The following is a 26,637-nucleotide window of genomic DNA, read 5'->3' as shown; positions in this document are numbered from 1 at the left end:
AAATAAGCACATAATACATTAAATAGCTTATATACATTATATTACATTAAAATATAATATGGTATAATACAATATAATATTCTTCATAAAGCATAGTTGAACTTGTGATAAACCTTACCTATTAACTTTGTCAATCGTCAAAAGGATCTCATAACAGGCCTATCTGGCAGTGCTCGTCCATGAGGGAAACCAAAGTTTTTTCCTCAAACCTGCAGGCAGAAAGCAACACAACTGATTATGAACCATTTCTACTATTTTAACATGAACACACTAAAACACAAACATGTTGTAAAAGAGTGTTGAGTTGTTTTGAATATAAACTTCAGACAAACTGTAAATATATATATTTATTATTTATATACTGTAAACTCAGTAAACTGCTCTTATACAATATCTTTAGGTGGAGAAAATAATCTGCGCAACGACTAACCAGGAAACAACGAAATGAACCGAGAGGGAGGGGGAGAGAGAGAGAGAGAGAGAGAGAGAGAGAGAGACGGGGGAATGGGCAGACTGGTTTGAATCAGGAAACATCTGTCCACACTTTTTTTTAGAACTTTATTGCAGCAAGTAGCCCTAACTCTACTTGACAAGAGCACAGTGAAGAAAAAATATGAAATTGAAAACGTCAGGCAGAGCAGCACTCTAAAGTTGTATCTGTCTTTTTGCATCAGTGACATTGTTTTGCCACAGACGGCAATGTCATGTTTCCTCCCTCCCGCCCCTTCCCCCTATATGGGTTTACAATGTGACCTCACCGCATTCATGACAACTCAGACCGCCGGAGGTTTCATCTCGGAACCTCCGCCTCTGGCATATTTGCGTTCACGCTGCACTTCCCTGTCGGAGGGAAAACCAAGGAGGCTTCTGGGGAGTGGAGGCGGTAATGCAACATTTTGGATGAGATGTGTGGATATGACATCAACTCGGACAAGGCGGAGCTCTGAATGATACCCGAATTTCCGAGCTGTAATTCCGGTCTGGACCACCGCTCAAATTTTTTCCGGTGGTCCGAGTTGTCTTGAATGGGGTAAAAAGTAAGCAGCTCTGGTGCATCTGACTCTCACCACCTCAACACTTGATGGTGCTGTGTGCAGTCGGCAGACCAGCAAAGCCACACATTTTTTTTTCTTCTTTTCACCAAAAAGATTATTCCGCATCGTTCCCCATAACCTTTACAAGTTAATGTATTACTTCTCCCGTCTTCTGAGCCACCAGTCTGAACTCCACCTCCTGTTAAATGTGGAAAAATTCTAAAATTGAAGGGGCTGTGTGACGATCAAACGACCGGTGGAATCCACATCCCTGACATTACAGGAAAAAAAGAGCTCCTTTCAATATGTCAAATAGAGCACCTTCCTCACGTCCATATAGCCACCATGTGTTGTCTGTAGCTTTGCCTCGCACGCACTCTCTGCCCTGAAGGCCCCGATGAGCTCTGACGCCACAGGTCTCATGGCCTCATAGTAACCATTTCAATGTGATGATACCATTTTTTTTTTTTACTTGACCTTATAGCATAAAACGACCTATGAGTGAGCTCTAGCATGATCACAGCCTTAAACTTTCTAGTCCAGAATGTAGCACCTAAAATTGTAAGGGACGTCCAGGTACATTGAAGGTAAGTGTGTCTTTCTGAGCCATTTTCAGAAAATAGTGCTGGTCCAATCGTCAACATTGTCAAAATCGCACAAATCTACCAATTTTCAAAAGTTACTGATACAGCATCACAGCATTTTCTTTTTTAAGGTCATGAGTGGTGGTGGTGTTTTGGACATTGTAACTGATGCACTTTATTATTTTAGTTAAAGTAGTATTCTGAAAGAATTGTGCTTCATGGTATATTTACAGTACATTTATGGACAGTGAATTGAAGTATTGGAACAAATCCTCACTCTGTGGCGTTACACCACAAATAGAATTTGACCGCCACAAATAGATTTTGACCGCCACAAATAGACTTTGACTGCCATAATGTATGCATTTCAACTAGTTGATTGCAAACTCCTGCTGTATGGCTTATATAAGTATTGTCTTGGCTGAACATCATTCCAATCAAAGTTAGGAAATGCCATTTTCATTGTATTTTAATGTTGTTTATGCCTACAAAGCATGTTACTTTGTACTTGAGCTCACCCCTGGAAGTGATTTGGTCATTGCATTTAAGCCAGCAGTATTCTAACCATAGTGACCTGTATGCAGAATATATATTTTAGATAGACAATTATTTTTTTCATCATTGTAAACCTACTGAACAGTAAAGATGATATTAATGTGATCTGTGTAGTTCTTCATAGATCTAGCCTCTTCATTTTGCACTTGTGCTTACGTTTTCCTTACAATGTTTAACCTTATGGAGAAGATTTTACTTTTATGCAACCGATTAAATTGTATGGACAACTTAACTCGGACTTGTAAGGAAAATCTTAACTTAAGGTGCTTTGTGCAACCGGCCCCTGATCCTAAAACTGCCCCTGTTGATACTGTATGTCTTAGTAGACACCTTTATAAACACATTGTGAATACATTTCTTGTTAACTCATTGAGTGCCAGCCACTTTTGGAGAACGGACGCTCCCAGTGCCAGAGTTTTCAGAGCGTTTTCAGTGATTTCTCGAGGCCCACAGAATATTGTGTGATATTACTATGTAAACACCGAACACGCAAAAAGAACAAGGAGACTCTATTGTATCATCAGCAAAAAAAAGTTTATTGATACCATTTTCCGTTCTTTAGTTATGAGCCGGAGAAGATAGGTTGTTTTCAGCGTTTTCAGGCATTTCAAATTATAAGCTGAGATATTCAGCCTTTTGTGAAATGCAGCATTTCAAGCACATTCACTGACTCTAGATACGGTAATATTTTCTGATGTAGTGATGTGGTGTAGTTGTGTCCTGCCCTGCGTGCCCCACCCCCCCTCCCCCCCCTCAGCTGAAAACTCCTCCCCACACTAGTAACACACAGCCTCGCACCAAGCGTCTAGGAAGCCTGGGAAGCGCCGCCTCCCAGGCAGCGCAACATGGAGAAGCCACACGCGGACTGCAGTGAAAGGTTTGGCTTTTCAGTGTCGCGCTGCTGCTTTTCTAGCGGCTAATCATGTGGAGAAACTATGCTGACAGACAGACAGAGGCAGAAGGACTCAGTTGTGTGCGCGGATTGACTGTGTTCGCACGCACCGTCAGTTGCAGTCAGAACAATCTACATGGCTCTGGACTGCAGCATGAGCGGGTTCTCTTTCATCAAGGCTATTTCAGGCTGTGTATTCCTGACATTTCTGTAATCTGGAGAGCACTGTCGCCACCTAAGGGTTCTGTAAAATAGGTTATAGACCTCCAATAGCTACTATAGTTGTACAGGAGCTGCGGAAGGCTTTGATCGACGTCCCACCGTCAAAAAACGCATTGGACGTCGAAGGACGTCCGTGGCACTCTACGTCACTATTTAATTGGACGTCGAAGGACGTCCATGGCACTCAATGAGTTAAGGAACTTATTCCTAGATAGACCAAATATCTGATTAAATGCCATGACTATATGGTTCCCAAGCAATTTAGCAATTGCATTTTGCAAATGCACTAGTGATGTGTAGTGTTAGTAGTGTAGCCCCTAGAGCAGGGGTGCCCAAATTATTTCCCATGAAGGGCCAAAACTCAATCTGGGTGGAGGGCCGAGGGCCAAAAATAAACGTGGAATTACATTAAAATGTATTGTTTTATAGAAAATTAACATTCTAAATCTAAAATAACATTTCAATATAATAATCTACTTTTTATCTGTTTGGTAATTGTAATAATTTGCAATTGGTTATATATATTTAAAAAAACATCTGCATTTGTGGGGAGCTTAAACATTTAATCAGTAAACACCCAGTTAACTCATTGAGTGCCATTGACGTCTAAAGACGTCAATTCAAATAGTAACGTAGAGTGCCATTGACGTCTAAAGACGTCAATTGCGTTTTTTGACAGTGGGACGTGGATCAAAGCCTGATGCATCTCCTGTAAAAGTATGGGGGATTTTGAAGGTGTATAAGCTATTTTACGGACCCATTAGGTGGCGACAGTGCTCTCTGGATTAGAGAAAGATGAGAAAAAAGAGTAGAAGAAGCCATGGGGAAACGGAAACCGATGCATGCTGTAACGTTAGCTGTGAACAGCAGCCAATCTGCTCCCACAATTGAGCCTTTCTGTCTCGTTGCGATAGTTTCTCCATATGATTAGTTGCCAGAAAAGGAGCACCCGACACCAGCGTCTTTCTGAAAAGTTAAATTATTCTCAGCTGGAAGCGCTGGGAGCCGGCGCACAAAAACGGCGGAGCGCTGTGAAAATATACGCTGGGTACAGCGCACTTTGAAACGTGCAGCAGAAAATTCGTGCAGCAGAGAGCCACCAGAGACACTCCCATGGAGGAGGAGTTTGCAGTTGAGGGGGGTGGGGCACGCAGGGCACCATACAACACCGACCCAGACAGCAGGCTCGATGGACAGATTGGCAAACACAAGCTAGAATACCTGATGCCCACCAGCAGTAAATCAAGACGAGCAAGAAGGTGTAGGGTCTGCGCACGCAGGGGCCAGCGCTGCTGGTTGCAGCTAAAAAATATTATTTTGCCATCAAAATTCCTTTGTTTTTGCTGTTTTATTGAAGGAAATTACTCTTCAGATATTTGAGGTGTCACTACATCAGAAAATATTAGCTTCAGAGTCAGTGATGTGCTTGAAATGCTTCATTTCACAAAAGGCTCATTATCTCAGGTTCTACAGTAGTTTGAAACATCTGTTTTTGGTGAAACCAACCTATCTTCTACTGCTGATAACTAAAGAACGGAAAATGATATAAATAAACTTTTTTTGCTGATGATACAAGAGAGTCTCATCGTTCTTTGGGCATGTTCGGTGTTTACATAGTAATATCACACAATATTCTGTGGGTCTTGAGAAATCACTGAAAACGCTCTGAAAGGGCTGGCACTGGGAGCGTCCGTTTTCCAGAAATGGCTGGCAGCCAATGAGTTAAAAACAGTTGTATTTTCCACCTTTTTAATCAAGAGAGTAATTTGACTTAATTCACAACTTGAAAAAAGGGTACTTTGAAAATCAGTTTCGTAGTGGCGACGTATATTGTACTCTTTCAAAACAGCCACTCTCTGTCTGCAAATGAGACAAACTGTTGAATTTACTTCGGGAAAAAAAATACTTGTCTTGCCACTCCGTCCTAAACTTTCTTTTGTCAGTGTGCCAATGCTGTGATGATGATCTGTATATCTTGCTGAGCTGGTGTAAAGCCAGTGACTGGGGAGGGATCAAATATCAGAGCTCACCCCCAGCCAACCAATCAGGAGCAATCAATCCTCAGATAGCAATGCCTCACACCGGTGTGATAGAGTCGGGGAGAGAGAATACCAGCTGCACAAAATTAACGTTAATCGTAGATAGAAGAGTCCCGACATCTCCATTCAGGCGCGGACTGCTGCTGCATAATCGGGCACGTCGGGTGGCCTGGCCTGCAAAAAAAAAAATTTTTTACCCCCAAATCCGTGGCGGGCCCAAAAAAAAAAGAGCGCCAAACTTGGCCCGCGGGCCCCAAATTCGGCACCACTGCCCTAGAGTAATAGATATTACATGTGATTCTTGTACATGTGAACACAAAATTGCACTTGTTTTGTAATAATGCAGAATATTGTGTGTGTGTGTGTGTGTGTGTGTGTGTGTGTGTGTGTGTGTGTGTGTGTGTGTGTGTGTGTGTGTGTGTGTGTGTGTGTGTGTGAGTTGAGAGAGAAATATAGCAGCAGCAGCAGCAGCTAGGCTACTGCTAGCTGTTACAGCTGCCGCTCACTGCTTGAGTCGCCTGGCTCTGCGCAGTAGCTAGTAGCCTGCCTGTCATTCTCATGACAGAGAATGAAAGAGCTCAGCTGTCCTGCTTTTAACGTGCATTGCAGCGGCGGATGGCATAAATGACGATGCCATCGTTCAAAACGATGTTTCACTGTAAAACAATCACGATGGATATATTGCTGACATCGCACAACCCTAGTTAATATAGCCTAAAACAAACTAAAACACAATATTCAAAATTAGAATGCCAAAATATTTTCAGACAATAAAACCATAATAAATAAAACAGTGATAGAAACAATTCAATCATGAGAGGCCAGTTGGTAGGATTTAACAAACTTTATTTAGCAATCGGCATGCATGGCAAATACTTTGGCGCATGACTCCATTAGCCAGTGGCACTGCTCTTGAGGCAAGAGGAGGGCATCTGCATAGGCTAGGAGATCCCCCAAAAGGAAGATCTGATTACCGGAGGTTAATTGAGATCTGCGGGCACCGGTAGTTGATTGTACTTTTCTGGCCTTCGAGCTTTTAGCGACTTACAGCTATTTGCGCTTGCGCGCCGCACGACTTGGCCTTCTGACTGACCCTGACTCTCTCTCTCGACTCTCTCTCTCTTTCCCCCAAAAATTATCCGGGAGATTTACTGCGCCTTACTGGGCGCTGTGCTTTTCGGGGAGCCACCACCAACGAGACATTTTGGCACGGAAGCCCGGGACACTGTTCGTTGCCATGCTCGCCGATTAAGGGAGGAGGGTTCTTTGGGCCACGGTATGGCCGCCTGCTCCGGGCGGGTGTAGCTGGAGAGCTGATGAAGACCAGCGGGAGCGTCCGCTTGAGGTGCAGGATGAACCAGGATCTTGTCATGTGGTGACGAGGTGCGATGAGGAACAGGGGAGCCGAGGGCCAGTCTGAGGCCTGAGCCTGATGTCGCGAGCCATGGGGAGTAGATTGTTTCCGGAAGTTAGGATGACTTAGGGGTTGGTGACTTAGTGACTTGGGGGTAGGTGACCTTGTGACTTACGGCTGGCGCTTCCCAACTTGGCGCTGGACTTGGATGCCTTAGGGGTTGGTGACTTAGTGACTTAGGGGTTCCCGACTTGGCCTGGGTGACTTAGTGACTTCCCAACTTGGCGCTGGACTTGGATGACTTAGGGGTTGGTGACTTAGTGACTTAGGGGTTCCCGGATGACTTAGGGGTTTGTATGGCGAACCAAATGTACGACGAGGAGTCCGGAATCCGAGTCCGGATCCGGATCTTCCCCCTGACTTAGGGGTTGGTGACCTAGTTGGGGTCCCAACTAGGCCTGGGTGACTTGACTTGGCGTTGGACTTGGGTGACTTAGGGGTTCGTATGGTGAACCGAATTGTACGTTGAGGGGTCCGGAATCCGAATCCGGATCCGGATCTTCCCCCCAGAGGTTGTCGGCTTTTAACAAGTATGTTTATTTTTTATTTTTTTATTATTATTATTATTATTATTATTATTATTATTATTATTATTATTATTATTATTATTATTATTATTATTATTTTTACCTTCCTCTTAGTTGTATTATTACCATTGTTGTTAGTGGGCGTTTAATGATGGAATGATCGGATCACAGACCAGATAAATTGTCAATCAACTCGCTTTATTTAATCAAAACACAAGGGACACCTACAGTACATGTGGTGTTTTCAAGCAAATCAATATTCCTTTTTTGGTGGGGGGCGGGTCCTTCGCGGGCAGCCGGAGCGGGGGTGGGCGTCCCCGCAGGTGCTACATGCGTGCAGGAAATTACATTTGGGATATGTGCACACGTTTTCATTGAAATATCTGCAAAGGGAGCTGGGGGTATGGGTATGCACTGTAGCGGGTTTGACCCTTTTAGTTTAAGGGAAGTGGGGTGCCAGTCAGAGTCTCGTCTGACAAATAATAATAATAAATTCGAAATCAAATAATTCAGTCAAACCATACAAACAATGTAGCAACCAGCAATAGCATAGCAATATGACACAAGAAACCAGCACTGCAAAAAACAAACAGCCAACAACTCACTTCAGTTTTCAATTTGTATTGTATAAGTCAAGTGAATGAACATTACACACACAGATCATGTGTGTGCGTGCGTGTGTGTGCGTGCGTGCGTGCGTGAGTGAGTGAGTGCGTGCGTGCGTGTCCGTATAGCCCCACAGTCAAGAGTTCAATCCAGTTCGGAGTTAATCCAGTACAAAGTTCGTTACAAAGTTAAATCCAGTTCCAAAACACAGGGTAAAGCAATGAACAGTAAATCCAGTCCGGGTTTTACCGCGGATCCCCCCAAGTCAACACAGCAAAACAGGCAGTTGATACACAGCACACAGTACGTTCAGTTTGTATCAGTCTCAGCGTCAACTACTCACGGTAGCCGTCAGTCAGTCAGCTGTCAAGGAGAGTGTGTCAACAGCCTTGGCTGCCTTAGATCCGCCATGGCTGAGTCATCATGGAGGACGACTCCTGGAACTCAGAGGGAAAATAAACTCCACTGTTTCAGCAGGAAATCCCAATCCTTCTCCAGGGCGGACTACAATCAATCTTCTCACAAATTGGCTACACAACGCGGACTTAACACGCACGGACGCCGATCGCTTGTTTAAAGATGAGTTTCGTCTGTACACACACTGACAGCTGCCAGCTCGCTGGTCTGACATACAATACTAGTAGTTTTCCGGGAGGTTGGTTCACACTACGCGGGGTTTTTTGGAGAGGGCTGTGATTGGATTATGGGACTCTGTGGGTGGTAACATTGAGAGGCATGAATGAACTCCTGATGAGTGGGGTGGTGACGTCATTGAAACGAGCTGGTCGTTACACTCCTCCCCCCTTAGCGAAAGCCGACCAAGGGTAAGGCGCTGTAGCTGTTCCAGAAACGTCTGAAAATGTTCCAGGGCTGCAGCCCACTGCTTTCATTAATGAATGGATTCATTCTCTGAATCAGATGAGTTCTCCTGCTGATATGCCTCTTGTTCTCCAGCAGACCCTTGTGCCCATCCACCACTGGGAGCAGAACCTGCAGTGTCTGAGAAGCCAAGGAAGTCCTCTTCATCAGACTCCTCATTGAAGATCTCCAGAACACGCTGGCGCTCCTGCTCCTGCAGGTCTTGAGCAGTGGGGTAGCAGGGTTTTAGGCGAGAAATGTGAACAACTTTTAAGTCCTCGCCAGAAGCCTCCAACACGACCTTGTAGTTCACGGGCCCAACCTGCTGCACCACTCGATAGGGCCCTTGCCATTTAGGGGCTAACTTTGCCGTGAAGAACTTCTCTGCCTTGGAGAGAGGGTGGGCTCGGACCCAGACTCTGTCTTGTTCTCCAAACTCCATGTCTCGTCTGTGTTTGTCGTAGTTTCTTTTCTGGCGACGTCGTGCAGAGTCCAGATTTTTGGAAACAAAGGAAGATAGATCATCCAGCTGTGTGATCTTGGTGTAGGCAGGTGTGTCCGGAGCAGACTCCCGAGGTTGTAGCACAACGTCTAGTGGCCCTCTGAGTGAACGCCCGAGATTCAGCTCTGCAGGGGTAACTCCAGTGGACTCCTGGACTGCCGAGTTGAGAGCAAACCGGAACTCAGGGAGGTATTTATCCCATTGTTTATGTTGATTTCCGACATAAGAGGCCACCATTGTTTTCAGGGTGCGGTTCACTCTCTCGGTGAGGTTGGTCTGTGGGTGATAGGCAGATGTCATTTTGTGTCCCACATTCCAAGTTCGGCACACCGTTTTGAAGACTGAGGAGACAAACTGTGACCCACGATCAGAGAGAATGTAATCTGGAATGCCCCATCGTGTCAGGATGTCTCTCACCAGGACTTGCGATATGGTTTCTGCGGTGGCCTTTCTCAAGGGGAACAGCTCCACCCACTTGGAGTAATAGTCCACGAAAACCAGCAGATAGAGGTTTTGATTGGAGCTCTTGGGGAAGGGACCCATCAAATCCACTCCAAGCATTTCCCAGGGGCGTTGGACAAGAGTTTGTTGGAGTTTGCCTGCCTTTTTTCTGTTTTCTGGTTTATATACCTGACACACTTGACAGTTCTGTACGTGTTCTCTGACATCCCAGCTCAGCTTCGGCCAGTAGACCAGGTGTTGCAGTCTCCGGTAGGTTTTGTGCCTTCCAAGATGACCAGAGAGGGGGTCTTGGTGGAAATACTCCAGAAGCTGTTTCCTGAAGCTGACAGGTATGTAAACTTGGTACATGGTCTTGTAGGGGAGTGTGACGACACGGTAGAGGAGATCTTCAATTATGTTGATGGAGGTATTTGCATTGATAATGATTTTGTCATTTTCCACAGCCTTTTGATACAGGGCTTGACATTCAGGGTCTTCCTGCTGTGCCTTCCAAACAGCCTCGATGGTGATGGGAAGCTCTTTTGACGGTCCCGCTGAGATGGTAGCACACACAGGTATGGAGGATTGATCTCCTGTAGGGGCTCGGGATAGGGCATCCGGCACAGTGTTGTACTTCCCTTTCCTGTACTCCACAGTGAATGTGAATTCTTGAAGCCTGAGTGCCCACCGGATGAGGCGACTGCTGGGTTTGGTGGTTTTGAACACCCACAGAAGAGAGGCATGATCTGTTACCACAGTGAACAGGCGTCCTTCCAGGTAGGGCCTCCACTTCTCTAATGCCCACACCACTGCCAAGCATTCCAACTCAGTAGCAGCATAATTTCTCTCAGCTGGATTTAGGCTGCGGCTGGCAAATGCGAGGACTTCCTCTGTTCCAAGGTCTGACTTCTGGACCAGTACTGCTCCAAGCCCTATCTCACTGGCATCTGTATAGACCACAAAAGGTGTGTTAAAGTTTGGGTGGCCTAGGATAGGAGGGGCTATCAGGTGTTCTCTCAGTGTGTCAAACGCTTCTTGGCATGCAGGTGACCAGAGGAACCTTGCTCATTTTCTCTTCAAGGCATTGAGTGGCTCAGCAATCCGAGAGAAGTTGGGAACAAATCGGTGATACCACCCTGCCATGCCCAGGAACCTCTGTAAGGCTTTCAGGTTGGTGGGGACTGGGTAGTTGCTCATAGCCTCAGTCTTGTCTGGATCTGCATGAATTCCAGCTGCAGACACCACATGTCCCAGGAATTTCAGTGAGGTCCTGAACAGCTTGCTCTTCTTCATGTTCACAGAGAGACCAGCGCTTCTGAGTTTGTCAAGGACAGCCTGGACATCATAGGAATGTTGGTCCCAGGATTTGGAGAAAATGATGATGTCGTCCAGATAGACAAAGCAAATTACTCCTTTTAATTCTCCTAGTGCTCTCTCCATGAGCCTCTGGAATGTTGCAGGGGCATTCTTCAGTCCAAACGGCATTACTTTAAATTGGAACAGACCCAGAGGGCAGATGAAGGCGGTGATGTCTCGCACCTCCGGGGCCATTTCAACTTGCCAGTAGCCGCTATTTAAGTCCAGAGAAGAGAAGACTGCAGCACCTGAGAGACTATCCAGTATCTCCTGAATTGTGGGCATTGGGTAGGCATCAGTTATGGTGTTTTCATTTACTTTCCGGAAATCCACACAGAACCTTGGTTTGCCGGCTTTCTTGGGAATCAGGAGGACTGGAGAAGCCCAAGCAGAGCAAGAGGGTTCAATAATCCCATCATTCAGCATGTTGTCAATCAGTTCCTTCATTATCTTCAGCTTCAGAGGTGAGACACGATAGGGTTTCAGACGAATGGGGAGTGGATTGGAAAGAAAAATCTGGTGTTTCAATAGCCCAGTACGGCCGACTTTTGTTGTACAAATGTCTGTGTTGTTGAGTAGAAGGTTCTTTAACTGTGGCTTCATGTGTTCTTCCAGATGAGACTCCTGGATTGCCTTCTGGAGCAAGTCTGAATCCTCCAAAGGTGTCAGTGCAGTGGACGATGGAGCTTCCACTGAAAAGAAAGCAACAGTGTTGCTAGCCTCCCCCTCCCCTAGGAAAGAGGACTCTGCACTGAAGTAAAATCTCCTCTTCACATCCTCCCGGAACCAGTACTCTCCTCCTGCTACATCCAACAACATACCAGTGAAGAAAATGAAATCCAGTCCTAGTAAAGCAGGGAAGGCAAGGGTTTTGGAATCCAGCACGACCACAGCCACCAGCCAGGTTCTATCTTGCAGAGTCAGTTCCAACTCGGCCCAACCCAGGGGCTTTCTGGGCTGCCCGTCAGCGAGGTAGAGAGGACTTCCTGTCCATGGGCTCAGATCGTCCTCCGGAGCCTTGATCCTATTCCACACATATTCACTGAGCAGAGTATATGTGGAGCCTGTGTCCACCACAGCAGTACCCCTCCAGTTCCTCACTGACAGCGGCATTTTCAACAGTTGTGGTAGGGCAGTGCCACCGCTCCCACCAGGGTTGCTGCACTTCCTTAGACCCTGCACAAAAGCATGGGAAGTAATGCATGATGCAGATTGAGCTGTATGGGTTAAGGCATTAAGTGAAGGGCGGTTGTGATCGTCAGTAGACTGGGAGGGATGTTGGTGGGTTTGTTGAGGTTGGGAGTGGTTTGAATTGTTGTTGTGGTATGTTGGGGGCTTGTGTTTCTTGTACTGATTGAAGTTTGGACATGAATATGGAGCATGATTGCCCTTACATCTCCAGCAGTAAACCACAGGGGGGGTATTGCTCTTCTGTGGCGGGGGATCGGGATTTGACAAATCCAGCTTCTCCTTTTCCTTTTGTCTCCCAACTTGTTTTTTCCGTTGCTCATATTGCCCCTGACTTGCTCTGTCTTTTTCCAGCTGTTGTCCCATCCTCACCAGTTCATCCACAGTAGTGACTCTACTGCTCCTCAGCTGGCTTGCCAAAGCTGGACGTATGTTCTTTAGGATCAGCTGGATGACCTTCACCTCTGTGATGTCAGGTTTCCATCTGCGACAGAGTGCCCGGTACATATATGAAAAGTCCCGGATGCTTTCCTCCTCCCCTTGCACTCGCATCCTGATCCGCTCCTCCAGTTCATCATTATAATCCTCGGAGAGGAAGGCAGACAGAAACTTGTCCTCAAATGCACTCCAAGTGGATGTTTCCAACCTCACAACATCCCACCAGTCACGAGCGGTTCCATACAGGACGTTGCGAAGGGTGGCGAGCAGTTCTGCATCTGTAAGGCGGTTCAATGCCAAATAGTCCTGACACTGTTCCAGGTACAAAACCGGGTCTGTACAATCTCCCATTCTGCCGAAACAAGGAAACTGCATTTTAATTGGGCTTTTCCCCATTAGCCTCACATCTCCCTGGATAGGGGAGCCCAGAGATGGGAGAGACTCTGGGGAACACTCCGGTTGCATGGTGGAGTGCAGTCGCAGCCGAGCCTGAATCTCTGGTTGTATGGTAGGTAGAGTGACTGAGGGAGGTGGAGGGGGAAGAGGTGGATAGGTGACAGTTTGTACTGCTGTTGACTGAAATTGAGGGTGTGTGGTTTGGAGGGTTTGTATGTTGAGTGCGCTCATTCCCTCAGCCATGCTTTGTAATTGTCCATTGAATGTTGTCATTTCATCCTGCAGGTGAATGACCGTGGCTGCCATTGGAGTCATCACGCTATTAAAGGCTTTCAGTATCTCCACATGTTGATGATCGAGCCTCCATTTGAGAGTGCCTGAGAACTGTGCTGTTATATAGTCAGTGTTTTTTTTTATGAAATCATTCATTTGTTCCAGTCCTTGTTCCTGCAACAGAGTAATAGCATGTTTATTAGCTGAAAGGATGTCCCGTATTTCCACATGATTAGATTGCTGTTCAGTTCTGTACTGTTTGATTGTGTCCTCCATTTGCTTTTGGCCTCTCTGCAGCCTTGCCAAATCATGCTGTATGTTTGCACATTCCAGAGGCTGTGTCTGTGAAGGAATAGGAGGTCCAACACCTGTGAGTTCCATGTCCACTAATGATCTGTTTGTGTTGCCAGCATTTGTCATCCCTTGTCCACCATTGACATTCTCCTGTTGCCCAGCAGAGGGCCGGATTGACTGTCTGGTGATTTCTTGGCTTGTGGAGGGAGAAAGCTGCAGATGGTCCTCCTGCCCAGCAGGTGGTAAACTCCCCTGGTCGGAGCATACCTGACTGGTGGGAAATATAGGGGTTTGTAGTTGGCTATCTTGGTCAGCTGAGAGCAATGTGTCCCAAGAGAGCAAATCCAGTGTCTCCATTTCAGTTTATTGTTCCTTGAAATCTGTTTGTGTTGAATAAACCTTGTTTTGCATTCCGTTTCATGTGTTTTTGAATCCAATTCCAGAGTTGAAGAGAGTGGCAATGTTCCTTTTCCCTTTTTTTTTTTTTTTTTTTTTTCAGTTTTCTTGTTGCAAGTGCTGAAAACAACTCCAGGGTTTAGTGAGTCCAGAAATCTGGGGTGCCACTTTTTGTAGCGGGTTTGACCCTTTTAGTTTAAGGGAAGTGGGGTGCCAGTCAGAGTCTCGTCTGACAAATAATAATAATAAATTCGAAATCAAATAATTCAGTCAAACCATACAAACAATGTAGCAACCAGCAATAGCATAGCAATATGACACAAGAAACCAGCACTGCAAAAAACAAACAGCCAACAACTCACTTCAGTTTTCAATTTGTATTGTATAAGTCAAGTGAATGAACATTACACACACAGATCATGTGTGTGCGTGCGTGTGTGTGCGTGCGTGCGTGCGTGAGTGAGTGAGTGCGTGCGTGCGTGTCCGTATAGCCCCACAGTCAAGAGTTCAATCCAGTTCGGAGTTAATCCAGTACAAAGTTCGTTACAAAGTTAAATCCAGTTCCAAAACACAGGGTAAAGCAATGAACAGTAAATCCAGTCCGGGTTTTACCGCGGATCCCCCCAAGTCAACACAGCAAAACAGGCAGTTGATACACAGCACACAGTACGTTCAGTTTGTATCAGTCTCAGCGTCAACTACTCACGGTAGCCGTCAGTCAGTCAGCTGTCAAGGAGAGTGTGTCAACAGCCTTGGCTGCCTTAGATCCGCCATGGCTGAGTCATCATGGAGGACGACTCCTGGAACTCAGAGGGAAAATAAACTCCACTGTTTCAGCAGGAAATCCCAATCCTTCTCCAGGGCGGACTACAATCAATCTTCTCACAAATTGGCTACACAACGCGGACTTAACACGCACGGACGCCGATCGCTTGTTTAAAGATGAGTTTCGTCTGTACACACACTGACAGCTGCCAGCTCGCTGGTCTGACATACAATACTAGTAGTTTTCCGGGAGGTTGGTTCACACTACGCGGGGTTTTTTGGAGAGGGCTGTGATTGGATTATGGGACTCTGTGGGTGGTAACATTGAGAGGCATGAATGAACTCCTGATGAGTGGGGTGGTGACGTCATTGAAACGAGCTGGTCGTTACAGCACCTGGGAGGACCCGCTGGTGTCGGGCGCCCAGGAGGGGGCGGGAGTGGGGGCGGCGCCGGACTGAAAGGCCGCCTTTGGGCAGAATTGTGCAGAGTGCCCCGGTTCGCCGCACGAGTAGCAGGTGTTCGCCGGCCGCCCGCTAACCAACGCCGTGAAGATCTGCATGTCCATGATGGACCAGTTAAGCCGCGTATTAGCCTGAGTGATCATCAGGGCGGCTTTAGCGGAAAATGCTTTATGGTATTGGTAGAATAGTTTACCATGGTTGGTGTGGAGGTCCCCTATTAGCGCTAGATATTTGTCTAGCTCATGGCGGCGCTCTGGGTACACTTCGCAAATCACGTCGCGGTAGACGCCGAACGTGTTCAGGAAGTCACCTAAGGAAAGGTCTTTGGGCAGGCGGGGGTCGGACGACTTTAAATAGACAGGGGCATCTGGGTCACCCGTAACCTTCCTTTTACACTCGGGGGATGGCAGGAGTATGCTAACTAAATTAATGTCTCTGCCCTGCAAAATCTTGGACCTCAGCCTGGGAGAAACATTGGCACAGGGAGAAACAAAAGGCATACCAAATGGGATGGCGGGCGTGGCGGACGCCAGGGTGTTCATCTGGGCGGGTTGGGTGGTGGTGGGGAGCACGTCGGCTTGCTGCATGGGCAGGGGCAGGATCGGCTGCTGCGCCAGCTGGGCTGCGGCGAACGTGGGGGGAATGGGGGGGGGGGGTTTCCAGGGCCCTCAGACGAGCTTCTACTGATCTGCTAGCATCTAGCAGGGACAGCAGAATGGCTCTTGACGACCCCTGTCGGCTCGGCGGAGCTACGAATGGGGCCGTTTCCGCTTCCGGGGCGGCGGCCTGGAGGTCAGTGCGACCAGGAAGGACATGGCGTCTCGCGGCGGGCCCGTGGCCTGCATTTTGTCGGCGGCTCCCAGCTCTCGGGGCAGCTGCCTCTACTGGTCTTCGCCCGCGGCCTCTCGCACGTCCGCGCCGAGCGGCCTCTCCCTCCGGCACGCTCGCACGCATTCTTGGGCGTCCACGGCGCGGCGCTTCGTCTTCTGCTCTCCTCCCACGGGCCGTCGCAGTGGCGCGCCCCGTGCCACGGGAACGCGCGCTGGGCCTTCTCGTCGGGGCTATGCTGGCAGCCTGTGGTCCGGCCGCTTCGCCAACGTCTTCGTCGGACGCCTCGGAAGGCAAGTACGCTCCGTGGCCGATCCGGAACAGGGAACCGATGTCTAAGCCGTCGTCACTGTCCATGGACTGCTCTAGCTCGGAACTCGACATACCGGGAATGGAGTGGGGAGCGTTGAGAGATCTGCGGGGAATATCCACGGGTAGAGAAGGCTTGAGGATGCTGATTCGGTCTGCAGATATGGAGCAAAACAAACGCTTCGAAGGACGGCTTCAGGGGAGATGGACTGCCGTGAAGCTAGCTGCTGCTATGATCGGCCAGAGAGAGAGAGGTGACGTAGAACCCTTGCTATATATATGAGGATTAACTGACGTCATATCTGACGTCATTACGGACGTCATACTAGAACTTGACTGACGTCAGGGGGTGATCGGATTAGATTATGCACGAATGGCCTTCTGCTTGAAATATGGTCTAGAGACCTCACTACAAATAAATTAGCTCCCCCCTACGCCCCCCCTCCCATTTTTTTAAACTTCAGCACAGGATAAACTCAACTCAAGTTAGGTTAGGGGTTAACTCTAACCCTCAACTTAATCATCCTAACCCTAACCCTAACCCAAATCCTCAACTTAATTATCCTAACCCTAACCCCAACCCTCAACTGATTCATCCTAACCCTAACCCTGAACTTAATCATCCTAACCCCAACCCTTAACTTAATCATCCTAACCCTAACCTAACATTAACTCAACACCTAAGGGGGTTGTTGTGACAGTGAGGGAAGGCCGATTGTTTGAATTGTTTACAGAGTTTTAATCATCATCATCATCATCATCATCAGTCAGTATATAAATGGGAGCTGGGGCTCTGTGTCTGTCTGTCTGTCTGTCTGTCCCATGTCCCACTGTGATGTCATAAATCCCACTGTGACATCATCAGAATGTCATAAATCCAACTGTGACATCATCAGTGATGTCATAAATCCGGGATGTGTGACATCATCAGTGATGTCATAAATCCCACTGTGACATCATCAGTGATCAGTGATGTCACAAAAAAGAAGTGGGAGTCTGGCCAGGGCGAGGCTGCGGAGCGGCCGAGCTGCGTATGCGAGCTGCAGGGCCAGCTGGGCAAGCTGCAGGGCGGGCGAGGCCGCGTAGCACGCGAGATGCCTATAGTTAAATAAAACAGTTGAAATGAACATGGAGTCTTAATTTATAAAGATGAACAGGAAAAGGAAGATGTGCATGTCAGATTATATCAAAGTATGAATTAAATTGTGCAGTAAATGCTTACACTAGCCTAAATCCATCATAAGGCATTCTGTCCCATAATAGCAAACATTTTGTCCCATAATACAAAATGTTACAGAAAAAAGGGGTTTTGGGTCAGTTCACACAAAAAGGGATGCCATGCCTCTTTGTAATAATGATGTAACCTTCATTCCACTTCAGAAGGTTAGGTAACATCTTGACTATTACAGAAATGTATCATGTGTTTGGCTTTTTTTAAATTCATGGCAAGAAAGCTTCCACAAGGAGAAAAGTCAAAAAGTGTCCCATAATACCTTAAAGGGGCCCTATTATGCATTTCTTAATTTTGTTTCATATATAATGTTGTTACAATCTTGGATGGTCATATTAAACATGGGCTAAGCTTCATATAATTATGTGAAAGTGTTTTAATGTTCTGGTTCTGGTTCATAATTTTGGTGACGTCAGGCAGGACTTGTTACCCTGGCAACAAAGCGTTGCCGCCGGCGCGCAGCGCGCGCATGCCCTAGCCCCCACCCTTCCCTGTGTTTTGCTCCAGTACACTGCCCACACTGCCGAATTGTCACCAGGCGCTCTATATATATATATATATATATATATATATATAATAGATAATCTATCTCTCTAGATAGAGAGATAGATAGATAGATAGATAGTCATGCATAACAGAAACATATAGGCGATCTCTGCTTTGGCTACTAAATTTGATAGTTGTAAAACAATTACCGGTATATCTATATATAGATAGATAGATAGATAGATAGATAGATAGATAGATAGATAGATAGATAGATAGATAAGACAGACAGATATCTGCTTTGGCTACTAAATTTGGTAGTTGTAAAACAATTATATAAACGAGCAAGGGATTGTCAAAACGAATTTGACCATCGATAACAAACGTGACTTGGACGTAACAAGCAAGCTATCAATTGATATATCAACATCCCCCTAGCTATCTACAGCTCCGCTCGGCCCGGGCTGTGCCGGGACATTTCCTTCGGCGGCTGGCCGAGCAGGGCATCACGTACCGCGGCCGCCGTAACGTTACGCCCCGGGGTCCGCCCACTATGCCGACGTTATGTTTAGGCGTGGGGGTGGGAGAGGTAGGTTTAGGGTTAGGGTCTGGGGGAGGTTAGGTTATCTATCTATCTATGTAGATAGATAGATAGATAGACAGACAGACAGACTCGCTTCTACAGTGCTAGCTCTCTGGGCTCTCTGAGGTTTGCAAACACAAACTTCCTTGCGCTGACCGCCTGGAGTATTTCCCGGAGGGTGGGGGTTTTAAAAGGGACAGGACCTAAAACAGAGCGTTTCAGACAGAGGGTGAACTGAAGGGGGCAGTGAGAGCCAGTACAAGATAAACTGAGTTTTTTCAACTATGAATGATGCATTAAGTTACTCTACTGGAGGCCAACAATAAAATAATAATACATTATATTAGCAAAATATGGGCCCTTTAAGTCACCCCTATATTTTATCTCTCCTCTGAAAATCAGTCTGTTTTACAGATTATCATGTTAGACCATCACTAATAGATTCATCATGACCTTATTTGGCTCAGTTGCACAGTCTGCGAAAATGGCCACTTCTTAGTTTTAGCATTTAGTTCCTCTTTTTCAATGCCAGCACTTTCTGCTTGTGTCAGCGAATTTAAGGCTGTTTTGCTTAACTTCCTCTTTTAACTTGCCGATCACGGACCAATGGCAGGCGAACCTGCGGCTCTGGGAAACTCCCATCTCACGTGAGGTGCGGGACTTAAGACTCAACCCACTCTGCTGATGAAAAATCAAGATGGTGACGGCCAACGTTTGAACTCCGCCAGGGAGAAGAAATTTAATGGGATAGCTACATCCATATTATTTATCTCTATGGTGTGAACCCTGTATACTGTATAATCTATGCTGCTAAAGAATATGTGGGCTAAAGCTAAACAATGTAATTGTTGAATGGCTAGCTAAGTAAAACCACAATATCACAAGTCACAGCCATGTTGTGCATCACTTACTCCAACCAGCCTTTTATTGTGGTAAAACAATGGGTAAAACACAATAGCAGGTCTTCTGTTTCATGCCAAGCTAACACAACAAGCTAGATAGATAGATAGATAGATAGATAGATAGATAGATAGATAGATAGATAGATAGATAGATAGATAGATAGATAGATAGAGTACTTTATTCATCCCCGTAGGGAAATTCTGGTGTTACAGCAGCAGTAGCATCAATGACAGCAACAACTAATTAAACAATAAAAAGTTACACAAATTCCCGTAGGTAAGGTGCAGAGCAAAAACAGCAGTATCAACATATTGCTAGAAAGAAGCAAGAAACAATACAATACGTAAATATGCAAACTACAATATATACAACTTTACTTCCACCGCCGTTACATATTTCGTTTCCCGGAAACTGTAAGTATATTAAATAATACTATTATTTCTATAACTAAATCTGTACACTGTTTGATTATTTATATTATAATTGCAATGACTATGCCGTACCCTGTATGGCGTATTATATTACATGGTAATATAGCTATGACTATGCATTGTGAGTGTGCAAAGTGCAACGTGGGCATGAGTGATGAAGGTCCCTCCATAGACAGATGTTGATAGTTTTCCCCGAGTTCGGTTACATAGCTAGGTAGGCTAGCTAGGTAGCAATGTGTTAGCAAGCAAGCTAACGTGGGGAATCTATCAGGCAAGCTAAGCTTACCATATAGCAACTAAAACAGTCAATGGTGGTCAAGCTAACATCTAATCTTATAAATATATCTATATATCAATGTTAGATCTGCTAATGCGGACAAATATCAAGCTAATGTGACTGTAAAGGGCTGTATTTGCTATATGATCAAAAAAAAAGAGAACAAGTCCCAGGACCCCTGAGCTATTGTTGTAGCCTGAGCTAAATTCGTACCTACACCCGCTCCACAGGCTCCCAAAATTGTGACTGACAGACAGACACCGCCCACCCACCTATCGTGCAAACTGTGTGCCATCGGCCAATACTACATCAGAGTTGCTTGAAGTACACTGATGACATCACAACTGCCCTGAGTGACATCACATTTGAGCAATCAGTTGCTCGAGTGACATCACTGATGACATCACAATCGTGACCCACACTGCTGCCACACTGCCGCTACATACACCGCCACCCACTTAATTAAATATTAGTTGTGTCTCTCTAATATGATACACTGGTTTGAACATGCAGTAAACCGTTTAATTTGCAGATCAACCAGTGCATGCAATATCTAATCATCAATTTATATTAGTAATTTATCTCTGGGGGAATTTCCACCAATATGAGGCTTCATTACTAGTTTACACGAAGAAGTGATGTGAAGTCTGACTCAAGAGCCACCCTACTCTGCCTCTGATTTGTGGTTGACTCTGAGGGTAAGCAAATCAGAGGCAGAGTAGAATTGACATGTCACATTGCGTTTGTTTTTCCACAGTTTTAACCTGTCTCAATGTTAAACATGTGTCAATTTGAGAATAAAACGACATAAAAAAGTATTTTATGAATTTAATATACACAAAATACAAGGTCTGAAAGTATTTTGATACAAATTAGGGACCGTTCGTTATTTAGAAGGGGTGTCACTGGAGGGATTTGGTGTGCTCTGAAATAAAAAGCTGTGCCCCTTCCCTGATCAAAATATATTTTTCCTTGACCCTCCCCAAGTGATTTGAAAAATATGATTGACCCCCCCCATATAATATTGTGGAGAGCTTGCGTGGAAGAATGCAGACTGACACAGAGATCTTACTTTTAACCACTCCTGCGCCTCATACACCCCGTGACAGCAGGGAGTGCTATTTATTCCACATCGGAATCATTCAACATTTGCAGAAACTCCAGCCAGAGGTGATCGAACACACTAACAGTCTCAGTCGTGGTGGCTACATTGATAGTAAAACTAAACATTATCCTGGCCACACAAACATTGCCATTACCACATAATGCAATCAAAACATGAGCACAACATCACTAAACCACGTTTTTAACTAACAGTAACAAGCTTCCCACAAGAACATGAACTCCCATAATCCTTTGCGCTTCTTAGAGCAGAACTGTCACCAATCAGAGCGACCGCCTCCTCCGGTCGCTAGAAATCTCCCAGCATGCATTGGGCTAATAGGTTCTACTGTGACTTAGACGGCGCTGGGCGATAGAGCCCATATATATTTTGTGATGCCATGTCTGTTCCAGACAGTGGGTTATTCGCGCTGGAAATGTACTTCCATATCACCAGAAAAGCGGCACTGATTCGCCAGATACTGTACACGCCTACTGTCTGGATAGGCCAAGCACAAAGATCGACAGAGAGGACCGCAAACAATGCACCGGGACATACCAAACAGTTTGGACAGGAGGGGTGTAAATGAAGCAACTCAGTAGTTGTTGAAGTCCGAAAAGCAAACATTACACACACAAAAAAAGTTTATATATTTTTATAGAATCAAAATTGTATACCCCTCCCCTGGACTCAAATTAAAGAGAGTGTACCCTCCCTCTGCCTAAATTTAAAACAAGATGACCCTCCCCTATTTTGCTCCAGTGGACCCTTCCCTAAATAACGGTCCCTTACATCTTATTTTTCTGGGTCCAGCCAAATACAAATGACAAAATACACAAATGTATTTGAAATACATATTTTAAATACATGTATTTAAAAATACTGCCCATCTCTGCCATCAGGTCACCCGCACGGGTGCTCTTTACACCTTCTGAAAGTTTCAGCCTGATCGCACGTAAAATGACATAGCCGTGGCCAGACAAAATTCTGTTCACTCACTCAAAGAACGGAGACTTCTCATTTTGAATAGTAGACATATGAAAGGGTCTTGAGTCAAATTTTATGGGGTGTGTTCATTTGCTGATAACCAGGGCGACCTTAAACTGCAACATTTTTAAATGAATTTGGCATCATCACTTTTCCCTCCATGCAATGACAGTGGAAGTAGATGTTCTTTATGGCCGCAAAGAGAACAAGTGTTGGATATTATGCCACTATGGACACCATCTGCAAATAGCAGGTTCATGATTTGAAAGACTTAGCAGTTTGCCTTGCAAAAGTCGACATTACAGTCATAACATACAACATGATTGTGTATTCATCTAACAATATTGTTTTCCTTTATTTAAGCAGGAATCCTTTTTCAAGAGAGACCTAACAGTACAGATAAAGACAGACATTTGTTCACATGTTGCCAGACAACAAACAATCAGTAAACAAAGACAAATGTAGTCAGCATTACCTTGGAAGATGTTCTGGTGAATTCACAGCATCAAGTCACAGAGACTTTCTGCCTTCATCTGTAGAGAAAGAGAAGAGATCACTGCTTACTCTCCTTTGTCAGTCCTGGGTATCTGTGTTCATTTGATGTGAGGGTGCGACCTCATAACTTCAGGGTAAACAAGTCTCGTATAGTCTGACACAAAAACGGTCTAACCTGAGGCCAGAAACCAAGGCAGAGACACCACAGATCAGTTCTATTGTGTATCCTCTAGATGGAGCCATTAACCACATCATCTACAGTCAACTAAACAGCAGACAGGCACAGAGATGTGTAATGCATGGAGGAATAATTGATATTGGTTTACAATTCAATAACCGAGTGCGATCTGTCTGACAGCTGGACAGCTGCAATATCAAAACTCTTACTGAGCTGGATCTGAAATCTGTCTGACATCACAAACAGCTGAATATCAAAACTCTTACGACGTCACAAACAGCTGAATATCAAAACTCTTACTGAGGTGGATCTAAAATCTGTCTGATGTCACAAACAGCTGAATATCAAAACTTTCTGAGATGGATCTAAAATCTTTCTGATGTCACAAACAGCTGAATATCAAAACTCTTATAACGTCACAAACAGCTGAATATCAAAATTCTTAGTGAGGTGGATCTAAAATCTGTCAGCTGAATATCAAAACTCTTACTGAGGTGGATCCAAAATCTGTCTGACATCACAAACAGCTGCAATAACAAAACTCTTACTGAGGTGGATCATGTGACAGGAAGTCCATTCCATCTTATTAAATGACTGATTGATTGATTGATTGATTGATTGATTGATTGATTGATTGATTGATTGATTTATTAAGGTGTCATGCACATTGCTGTGCCCAGCCCACATGGGTTTACAGGACACACATGAGCCACTTCTTAACATGCAGTGGAATCCGTATTATAACCTGCTCCTAGCCGGTTGGCCTGAATGTTAAACAACAATTAGCCGGCCTACGTGCACTCCCGCGAGTCCATATCTTATTCACCTGGGCCGCCGGTGTAAGATCCGCTTCCACGCAAGCGCAGCTGCTGTTAAACAGTGGCAGGTCATTATCCGCAGATCCGTCTGAGTGGGTGGGTGTGGCTCTTCGTGACTCACTTCACTTCACTTCACGCTCACTAGTTTATTAATTAATGAATCGTTCGGGCAATCGCTTATATCAACGAATTAAACGAGCAAACTCACGGTTTCCTCAAGTGCTGCAAACGGCTTTGAATTGTTTGGTAGAGCTAGGGATCCCAACGCGCTTCGGCTATGCAGGCAGGCAGGTCCGTGCATCACACCGAGGAGAGGAGACAGCTTACTGCTGCGCTGCTGATCCATGTCAGAAAAAGTGAGACATAGGCCTTTATGTAGCCTAACAAAGGCAGAAGCGCTCATTTTTGGCACATTGCCACCCCTCGTGGTCGGAATGGACTCCAGATTTGTCGCTAACGTTAGTCTCTTCTGAGAAGTTTTATCGAGTTGGATGCAGCCAATTCTATTGTGTGAGGCAGCCATTTGAGGCAGGCAGTGTTGTGTGACTGTGCGTCCACACTGCGGAGAGGATAGGAGCTGACTGACTGATAGCCTATATCGAGACATATAGGCCTAGCCTAACTTTTGTGGGGAGAAATAAATTTAAAACTAGTCAGATATGACTTGAATGCCACTTGTAAAATAAATCACTCACAGTGATTGACGACAGTGCGACCACTATTTTGACTGCCTCATTTTTGGCACAATGCCAGGAATGGACCCTCTGTTAAAATGGCATGTTTTTGAATGGAGTTTGGTTACAAATTCGCTAAAGCTGTTTCCTATCACATTTCTTGTTATCGATACATGCTACCCCCCCCCCCCCCCCCCCGCCCACTGGCAGAAAAAACGGCTCATATCCAGTTGTTTCTAAACAAAGACCCCTCATGTTTAAAAAGGTAAAACCTGAAAATATCCTGCTCTCTCTAGCCTGACATGATCCAGACTTCATGTTTAAAAGGCACTATAGAATACAGCAGTAAGAACAATGTATAAAACAATACAATAAAAACGTCACAGCAACAGTACATTCAAAACAACATAAGACGCGGAGCAACACATTGCTCAGACCCACAGAAACAGATCGGTAGGCCTACATCATTCTTTAAACAAAATGTTTTGTCTTTGCTCCCATGCCTGGCAGATAAAGTTTGCAGTGAGAAAGATACCTTTTTTTAAACATAACTCGAGTTTCTCATAGTCGTCCAACTCAAAAAAGTCGGCATAAATTGAAGACATTTTACTAAAAAGTATGACCCTTGCCTCATCATAAGCAGTACAGTAGAACAAGAAATGCGTCTTGTTTTCAATCTCCTGTAGTTCACATACTAGACAAAGTCTATCTTCTTCAGGGGTGGCTTGCTTTGAGTCTACCAGTTTCTAGTGCTAAGGGAAGAGTTCCCGAGCGTAACTGTGCACACAGAGATCTTTTTCATCTGTTTAAGTCAAATTTCGCATAGGGTTCCACACAGGAACTGTCTTTTATGAGGCGATAGGTTCTTAGTTTTGGTTTATGCCATAGGTCGGCAGACCATTTGTCTTTGTACAACATAAACATGTTATTCATAGTCATACGTGTGTCACAGAGTAACCTGTTATGACAAATAAATTACAGATAATTTGATTAAAACAAGGCTTTCAATTAATTTGCCCATGGATGACCATGAGCGATGTCCCAGTTAAAAATATTTTTAGTTAATCTCTGGTCAGACATTCTCACCAGTCTATTCCAGAGTCGGAGCATTTGAACTTTGTGTCTGATGTTTGGGGGCTCCCAACCCATATCACCACTAATGGCCAAAACTGGAGTGAGTTTATGGACTCCTAGAAAATATCGGATGGCTCTGTGATGCACAGAGTTACAGCTTGGGTGTTCACGGGAACCCCAAACACCAGAAGCATAATCTGACACTGGACAGACACATGAGGTATACAATTGTTATTACAGCAAGAGATTTTACTGTCTTGTGATTACATTGTTTTACTTTGTACTTTATTTTGTCATTTGTTGTATTTTATTGTATTGCCTCATCATGTTGTTGGTTGTAACTTGCTTCCTCAGGGTTTAGGCCTAGTTGAGAACAGGAAGTGAAACCTGCCTAAATAAGTTAATAATACATTAAATAGCTTATTTATACATTATAATACATAAAAATGTAATAATATGGTTGTATTCCATTCTCTAACAATGGTATAATACAATAATAAAGAATAAAGCATAGTTTAACTTGTGTAATAAAACTTACCTATTAACGTCGTCAATCGTGAGAAGCATCTCATAACAGGCCGTGGCCGTGCTCGTGCATGAGGGGAACCTGAGTTTTTTCCCTCAAACCTGTAGGTAGAAAGCAACACAACTGATTAATATGAACCATTTCTTCATTATTTTAACATGAACACACTAAAACACAAACATGTTGTAAAAGAGCGTTGAGTTGTTTTGAATCTAAACTTCAGACAAACCTTTAACAGCCGAGAGTTCCTCTTTTTAGTCGAAATAAGATAATGGTAGCTGGTAACACAGTCACATCAAATAGTCAGTAGAGTAAAATAGACTGTAAACTGTTCTATAGCTATAGCTATCTATGTATCTATCTATCTATCTATCTATCTATCTATCTATCTATCTATCTATCTATCTATCTATCTATCTATATCTATATCAATATCTTTAGGTCGAGAAAATAATCTGCGCCACGACTAACCAGGAAACAAGGAAATGAACCC

At 44.9% G+C, this 26,637-nt stretch overlaps 1 long non-coding RNA gene across 1 annotated transcript; it reads right to left on the bottom strand.

Annotated features, from left to right (window-relative positions):
- Positions 1-118: 118 nt before the first annotated feature.
- LOC310780165 lies at positions 119-26,236 on the bottom strand. Its single transcript, XR_014552909.1, has 3 exons — positions 26,157-26,236; positions 22,855-22,912; positions 119-209 (listed from the first exon to the last, which is right to left on the bottom strand). It is a non-coding gene; the product is annotated as an uncharacterized lncRNA (long non-coding RNA).
- Between the last annotated feature and the right edge of the window lie 401 nt (positions 26,237-26,637).

Source organism: Poromitra crassiceps (assembly GCF_964638095.1).
Source record: "Poromitra crassiceps genome assembly, chromosome: 7".
In the NCBI taxonomy this organism is placed as follows: Eukaryota; Metazoa; Chordata; class Actinopteri; order Beryciformes; family Melamphaidae; genus Poromitra; species Poromitra crassiceps.
This window is presented reverse-complemented; position numbering and strand designations above follow the sequence as displayed.